Source organism: Trichechus manatus, unplaced genomic scaffold, assembly GCF_000243295.1.
Source record: "Trichechus manatus latirostris isolate Lorelei unplaced genomic scaffold, TriManLat1.0 scaffold00255, whole genome shotgun sequence".
NCBI lineage: Eukaryota > Metazoa > Chordata > Mammalia > Sirenia > Trichechidae > Trichechus > Trichechus manatus.
Genome location: NW_004444191.1, coordinates 1,193,643 through 1,202,758, shown reverse-complemented (window position 1 = coordinate 1,202,758; position 9,116 = coordinate 1,193,643).

Sequence of the window (9,116 nt, the reverse complement as noted above, 5' to 3'; positions counted from 1 at the left end):
GGGACGTTTTTGGAGTGAGGGAACTGTTCTATATCTTGAAGATAGTGGTGGTTACACTATTACACACTTGTATGGTTAAAATTGTTGGAAGTTATTTCAAGTACATTATATCTCAAAAAAGCTTTTTTTTTTTTTTTTTTTTTAAAGAAAAATGCAGTCTATCATAATCCAGAAATTCTACTCCTGGGTTTATACCCAACACAAAGATGTGCACATGTGCATCTAAACGCAGGTTCAATGATGTTCATAGCTGGCCCCAAACTGGAAACAACCAAAATGCCGATCAACAGTAAAATGATGAATTGTGGTATATACTACATTGTGCACAAATACACAGCAATTGAGAAGATCAAACTATAGCTACATCATGGATGAATCTCACAGACATAATTTTGAGCAAAAGAAGCCGTATACAAAAGAGTACATGTGATACAATTTCATTTACAGTCAGTCCTCTGTATCTGCGGGTTCTGCATCCGCGAATCAACCACGGATCGAAAATATTCGCGGAAAATAAGTTCCAAAAAGCAAAACTTGAATTTGTTGTGCACCAAGCACTCTGCTGAACCCACTGGAATGAAGTGATGTGTAGGCACACCCGGCTGTAGCCTCCTGACCTTTCACTGTCCTCAGTCTCTCTCCAGCGCTCCTTGTTTGAGCATCACTCACCTTGCATCTCCTTCGTTAGCTACTTGTGTTGTGTGCACCTTTGTTTTTGTGAAACAATGGCTCCTAAAAAGCAATTACATGGTCACAGCAATCCCTCACAGGCTAAGAGTTAGGGGCTGAGGAGAGCGAGAGGAAGGAGTGTTGGGCTAGTAAGGGATGGCTGGCTAGCTCTGGAAAGCACTGCAGCCTCAAGAATGTCAATATCACAGGTGAATCGACTGATGCCCAGGCAGCATCAGCATTCCCAGAAGAGCTCAAGAAACTCATAGAAAAGAGAACCTATGGACTGGGAAAAAACTTTTCGCTATGACATATCCAACAAGATTGGAACTCTTATGCACTGCTGGTGGGAATGTAAAATGGTACAACTACTATGGAAAATGATATGATGCCTCCTTAAAAAGCTAGAAATAGAAATGCCATACCATCCAACGATCCCACTCCTAGGCATATATCCTAGAGAAATAAGAGCCATCACCCGAATAGACATATGCACACCCATGTTCATTGCAGAGCTATTCACAATAGCGAAAAGATGGAAACAATGTAGGTGCCCATCAACAGATGAATGGATAAACAAACTATGGTACATACACACAATGGAATACTATACAATGATAAAGAACAATGATGAATCCACGAAACATCTCACAACACAGATGAATCTGGAGGGCATTACGCTGAGTGAAATAAGTCAGTCACAAAAGGACAAATATTATATGAGACTACTATTATAAGAACTCAAGAAAAGGTTTACACACAGAAAAATAACACCTTTTGATGGTTATGAGGGTGGGGAGGGAGAGAAAGGGGAAATCACTAACTAGATAGTAGACAAGTGTCAACTTTGATCAAGGGAAAGACAACACACTATATAGGGGAAGTCAGCACAACTTAACCAAGGCAAAGTCATAGAAGTTTCCTAGACACATCCAAACACCTTGAAGGGCCGAGTTGCTGGGGCTGGGGGCTGGGGACCATAGTCTCGGGGGACATCTAGGTCAATTAGCATAACATAGTTCATAAAGAAAATGTTCTGCATCCTACTTTGGTGAGTAGCATCTGGGGTCTTAAAAGCTTTCAAGCAGCCACCTAAGATACATCTATTGGTCCCATCCTGTCCAGAGCAAAGGAGAATGAAGAAAACCAGAGACACAGGGAAGATATTAACCCAAAGGACTAAAGGACCACACGAAACACAGCCTCCACCAGCCAGAGCCCAGAAAAACTAGATGGTTCCTGGCTACCACCACTGACTGCTCCGACACGGATCACAGGACAGGGTCCCAGATGGAGTGGGAGATAAATGTAGAACAAAATCCAAATTCACACACACACACACACAAAAAGACCAGACTTACTGGTCTGACAGAGACTGGAGGAACTCCAGAGACTATGTCCCCCAGACAGACTGCTAACTCAGAACGGAAGCCATGCCCAAAGTCCACTTTTCAGTCAAAGATTAGACCCAAACCAAAACCCACTGCTGTCTGAGTCAATTACAGTTCATAGCAATCCCATAGGGTTTCAAAGGCTGTAAATCTCGACAGAAGTAGACCGTCACTTCTTTCTTCCCCAGAGCTGCTGATGGTTTCCAACCGCCCATCTTTCAGTTAGCAGTTGATCGATTTAACCACTGCGCCACCAGGGCTCCCTAAAGATTAGACAGACCTATGAGACAAACAGTAACACATGGGAGGAACATGCTTCTTAGTTCAATGAAGTATATGAAACCAAATGGGCAAAACTTGCCCAAAGGCAAGACGAGAAGGCAGGAAGGGACAGGAAAACTGGACTAATGGACCCAGGGAACCTGAGGTGGGAAGAGGGAGAATACTGTAACATTGTGAGGATTACAGCCGATGTCATAAAACAATATGTGTATGAACTTTTGAATGAGAAACTAATTTGCGCTGTAAACTTTCACCTGAAGGACAATAAAAAAAAAGAAACTTATAGAAGAGAAAGGCCACCTTCCAGAGCAAGTCTTCAATAGTGATGAAACAACTGTTTACATAGCATTTACATCGTATTAGGTATTATAAGTAATCCAGAGATGATTTAAAGTATATAGGGAGATGTGCATAGGTTATAGGCAAATACATCGCCATTTTACAGCATATAAGGAACAGTGTCATTAATATCACACACAAGTAAAATTTTGCAGAAGATCGTTCAAAAGCGGCTGCAGCAGTATATCAACAGGGAACTGCCAGAAATTCAAGCTGGATTCAGAAGAGGACATGGAACCAGGGATAGCATTGCTGATGTCAGATGGATTCTGGCTGAAAGCAGAGAATACCAGAAAGATGTTTACCTGTGTTTTCTTGCCTATGCAAAGGCATTCGACTGTGTGGATCATAAAAAATTATGGATAACATCACAAAGAATGGGAATTCCAGAACACTTCAGTGTGCTCATGAGGAACCTGTACACAGATCAAGAAGCAGTCACTCGAACGGAACAAGGGAATACTGCATGGTTTAAAGTCAGAAAAGGTGTGCATCAGGGTTGTAGCCTTTCACCATACCTATTCAATCTGTATGCTGAGCAAATAATCAGAGAAGCTGGACTATATGAAGAAGAACATGGCATCAGGATTGGAGGAAGACTCATTAATGACCTGCGATATGCAGATGACACAACCTTGCTTGCTGAAAGTGAAGAGGACCTGAAGCATTTACTGATAAAGATCAAAGACCACAGCCTTCAGAATGGATTACACCTCAACATAAAGAAAACAGAAATCCTCACAACTGGACCAATAAGCAACATCATGATAAACAGAGAAAAGATCGACGTTGTCAAGGATTTCATTTTACTTGGCTCCACAATCAACACCCATGGAAGCAGCAGTCAAGAAATCAAATGGTGTATTGCATTGGACAAATTTGCTGCAAAAGACCTCTTTAAAGTGTTAAAAAGCAAAGATGTTCGAAGACTAAGGTGCGCCTGACCCAAGTCATGGTGTTTTCAGTCGCCTCATATGCATGTGAAAGCTGTACGATGAACAAAGAAGACCGAAGAAGAATTGTGATGTTGGAGAAGAATGTTGAATATACCATGGACTGCCAAGAGAACAAAAAAATCTGTCTTGGAAGAAGTACAACCAGAATGCTCCTCAGAAGCAAGGACCGTGAGACTACGTCTCACATACTTTGGACATGTTATCAGGAGGGATCAGTCCCTGGAGAAGGACTTGGTAAAGTACAGGGTCAGCGAAAAAGAGGAAGTCCCTCAATGAGATGGAATGACACAGTGGCTGCAACCGTGGGCTCAACTGTAGCAACAACTGTGAGGATGGTGAAGGACCAGGCAGTGTTTCATTCTGGTGTACATAGGGTCGCTATGAGTCAGAACCGACTCGATGGCACCTAACAACAACAAGGAACTTGAGCATCCATGGATTTTGGTATCTGTGGGGTCCTGGAACCAGTCTTGTATGGATACCGAGGGAAGACTGTATATGAACTTCAGAAATATGCAACACTAATCTATGGAGATTTGAAGTCAGAGTAGTGATTACCTCTGTGGGGGGAAGTGATTAGAAGGTTCTCTTAGTTATCTGGTGCTGCTGTAACAGAAATACCACGAATGGGTGGCTTTAACAAACAGAAATTTATTTTCTCACAATTTAGGATGCTGAAAGTCCGAATTCAGGACGCTGGCTCTACAGGAAGCCCTTTCTATCTGTGAGGGGGAAGATTCTTGTCTTTTCAGCTTCTACTCCTCAGCAATCATGGTGATCTTTATGTGGCAAAGCGTCTATCTTCCCCCATCTCTGCTTGCTTGCTTCTTGTTTAATCTGCTCTTCTCTATCTCAAAAGAGATTGACTTAAGACACACCCTTGTGACCACTATAGGGGTTAGGATTTACAACACACATATTTTTGGGGGACACAGTTCAATTCATAACAGACGGGGACATGAGAGAGTCTTTTGGGGACAGGAAATGTTGAATATCCAGATCTGGGTGGTGGTTATACAGGCGCATACATACGTAAAAGTTTAGTAAGCAGGCACTTTAGATTTGCTAGCTTTAATGAATGTAACTTATTCCTCAATAAAATAGACAAGGAAAAACAAAGACGTATACCTAGAAAAATGGTAAATCCCTATTCATTCCAGTTCCTTGAATTTGGACTTGGCAGACACAGACCAGCTAGGTTGGGGTTTTTATCTGCTCTCCATGAAAACAAGGAAATCTGTAGACTACACAGTGGATAGGCTGGGATGCCTTCAGCAGGAAGACTTTTTTGAGTATTGTCTTGATGGGTTGGAAAATCACACTGAATGTGCTAATTATAACCCTTTCGTATCTGTGCATCAGATCCAATTTCCCAACCATTGCCTCCAGGGTCCCTGGTGCCTTACAAGTGCCTTGCTGTCTCCCTGACTGAGGACCTATTTAAAAGTGTTTTCAGTAAATGCTTGTCCTGCCAGAGGAGTGGCGGGCTGTTCATTTTGCAATGCCCAGAGGGTGAGAGGCCCTTTCTGCTGCTGCCATGTGACTCTGGGTTCATTCGCCGATATGCAAGTTTAGTGGGGTCAGGGGCCCTTTCTGTCTATGAAAATATTTATCAAAGTGGGCAGGCTCTGAATCCCAGCCCCCTAGAGCCCAAGAGGGAAGGGAAACTGGCAGAACTCACAAAGCTCTCACTAGTAGATACGAACGCTGGGCTGAGCATGTTACCTGCTTTGTCGAAGCTAATCCCCTCAGTGACCTCAACTGGGGAAATAGTTAAGTACTGCCCTTTTACAGATGAGACAGCTGTGATTCAGAGAAGTTAAGTAACTTGCACAAGGACACACAGCTAGAAAATGGCAGAGCTGGGGCTTGAACCCAACCTTCTGGCATGTGGTTCTCACAACCAGAGTTGACTCATCCAAATCCTGAACCAAACCCAAGCTCCTCCCCAAACAGACCTTGTTCTGGAGTAAAAAATATAGAGCTGTCATAGGTGTATCATGGAACAAAGGAGGGCATGATGACCTTCCCTTTAACTAGTCCAAGCTGTGGGGAGTTAGGGCGCCCCTCTGCTCTCCTTGAAAGCAATAACGTGTTCCTTGTGTTGGCTGGTCAGTGAATCACAGGACTCGCATCTCAGGACAGCCACCTACAAGGAATGATTGTCAGGACAGAGGCCTTGTTATGGTGAATTAATGCTGCAGTATTGCAGTTCAGGGCAAGGGCTTCAGGGTCCCACAGCCCTGGGTAAAAACGGTGGCTCTGCCAGTACCTGGCTGTGTGACCTTGGGAAAGTCACCTAGGCTCTCTGAACTTTTTCCGCTTCTGTAAAATAAAAAATAACAAATATTAGGAGACACAGCACATGTTCACAGATAGGAAGATTCAATATTTTGCATGTGTCAATTTTCCCCAAACTAATCTATGGATTCAATGCAATCTCAGTATATTCCCAGTAGGATTATTTCATAAAACTTGACATGATGATTTTAAAATGTATATGGCAGTCCAAAGAGCTAAAAGCTGTCAAGGATCTCCTGAAGAATAGGTTGAGGGTAATTTGATATCAAGACTTACCATAATGTTATAGAAACGATATTACAAATGAGGTAAAATAGAGACCAGGGCGAGACCCAGCCACGTATGGAACTGACACGATAAGGTGGCTTATGTCAGTTGGGAAGGAGGAACTGGGGTCGGGATGACTGGTTATCCAAACGGGAAAAATAAAATGGCAACAAAAATACAAACAACCCAAACAAAAAATGGGCAAGGGGTTTGAAGAGACATTTCACCAAAGAAGATATGCAAATGGCCGAGAAGCGCATGAAAAGATGCTCAGCGTCATTGGTCACTCGGGAAACGCAGATCAAAACCACAAGGATACACCACTTCACCACCACTAAGATACCTATTACTAAAAAACAACTGGGAAACAGCAGGTGTTGGTGAGAATATAGAGAAATTGAAACCCTCCTGCATGGCTGGTGGGTTTGTAAAATAGTGCAGTTGCTGTGGGAAACAGTTTGGCAGTTCCTCGAAAAGTTAAATATAGAACTACTGTATGACCCAGCAATACCTCTTTTGGGTTTATACCCAAAATACTTGAAAGCAGGAACACAAACAGGCACATGTACACCAGTGTTCACTGCAGCACTATTCACAATAGCCACAAGGTGAAAACAGCCTAAATGTCCATCAACAGATGAATGGATAAACAAAATGTGGTGCCTACATACAAGGGAATATTAATCAGCCATAAAGAGAAAGAAAATTCTGATAGAGGCTGCAACTTGAATGAACCTTGAAAATGGTATACTAAGTGAAATAAGTTAGACACAAAAGGGCAAATATCGTGTGATCCCACTTATATGAAATATCTAGAATAAGAAAATGTATAGAGACCAAAGTTTAATAATGACTACCAGGGGAAGGAAAAGGACCCTGGATGGCACAAACAGTTTGCTCTCGGCTACTAAAGGTTAGAGGTTCAAACCCACCCAGTGGTGCTGCCAAAGGAAGCCCTACAATCTGCTTCCATAAAGATTACAGCCAAGAAAACCCTATGGGGAAGTTCTACTCTGTAACACGTGGGGTCTCCATGAGTCGGAATCAACTCAACAGCAACTGGTTTGGTTTTTGGGGAGGGAGGGGAAGAGGAAAGGAGTTATTGCTTAAGGAGCACTGAGTGTCTGTTAAGACCGATGGAAAAATTTGGAAACTAATAGTGGTGATGGTTGTACAATGTGATGAATATAATTAATGTCACTGGGAGGTACACGTAAAAAATGTTGAAATGGCAAATGTTTTCTTATATACATTTCTACCACAATTTAAAAAATCAAAAAAATTAAACTGGATCCTTTCCTCCCCCATATATTCTATTATTTGTAACCAATTCCAGATGTACTGAGAACTTACAGGTGGAAGGCAGGACTTCAGAAATTTTGAAAGAAAATATGGGAAGATATCTTTGTGACATTGGATAGAGGAAGGTTTTATAAAGAAGAGAGAAAAAGCACTAACTATAAGAAGGAAGATTAATAAACCTGACTGCATTACAATTAAGAACTCTATTCGTTAAAAGACACCAAAGAAAGTGAAAAGACAGGCCACAATCTGGAAGAAGATATTTACAACATCGTTAGCTGGTAAAAGATTAGCATCCAGGATATCTAAAGAACTCCTACTAATGCATAAGAAAAAAGACAACCCAACAGAAAAATGAGCAAAGGCCGTGAACAGGCATTTCTCAGAAGAGGGAACATAATGAACAACCCCACCAGAATCAAAGAAATGTAGAATAAGAACCGAGCGAGGCACCATTTACCCCCACTAGATTGGCAAAAACACTAAGTTTTGGACAAGATATGAATTAACAGGAACTTTGACTTTAGTACATTTCTGATGAGTGTATATTTGACGCAGTCTGTTGGGAAAACAATTTGACATTTGCATAACTGAGCATTTGGGTACTTGTGACCCAGCACTTCAACTTCTACACATTTATGCTAGGGAAGAGTCAGCAAACTATGGCCCACCAGCCGCGTTCTGTAAATAGAATGTTATTGGAACTCAGCCGCACTCACCCACTTAGCCATTGTCTGGGGCAGCCTTTGACTATAACAGCAGAGCTGAGTGGTCACCACAGAGACCAGACAGCCTACAAAGCCTTCACGTTTACTACCTGGCCTTTTACAAAGTTTGCCAAGCCTTCCCTAGAGGCTTTATTTTAGTACCAGTTTGTTTTTCCTTACGATTTTTTTTTTAACCTATAACATTTCTAATAGAACTTACTGTCTGGAACACCTTTAGATTTACAGAAAAATTGAGAAGACAGTACAGAGAGCTCCTGTACGTCCTCTCACCTACTTTCCGCTATTATTAACATCTTATATTAGTATGGAGGTCTTGCTGGCGCAGTGGTTAAGAGCTACAGCTGCTAACCAAAAGGTTGGCACTTTGAATCCACCGGTCGCTCCTTGGAAACCCTATGGGGCCTTTCTTCTCCATCCTATGGGGTCATTATGAGTCGGAATTGACTGGATGGCAGCAGGTATGTTAGTGGTACATTTGTTAAAAGTAATGAACCACTATTGATACATTACTATCAACTAAAGTCCGTAGTTTGTTTAATTTTCCTTAGCCTTCACCTAACGTCTTTTTTTGTTCCAGGATGCCATCCAGGGTATCACATTACATTTACTTGTTAGGTCCCTTAGGTGCCTCTTGGCTGAGAGAATAGTTCCTCAGAATTTCCTTGTTTTTGATCACTGTAGTGAGTTGAAGAGTGTCCCCCCAAAAATTCATGCCCACCCAGAACCTCAGATGTGACCTTATTTGAAAATAGGGTCTCTGCAGATGTAATTAATTAAAAATCTCGAAATGAGGTCACTCTGCGTTTAGGGTAGGTGTTAAATCCAAAGGCTGTGTCTTTCTAAGAGAAGAGAGAGAGAGATGTGGACGCAGAGGACACAGA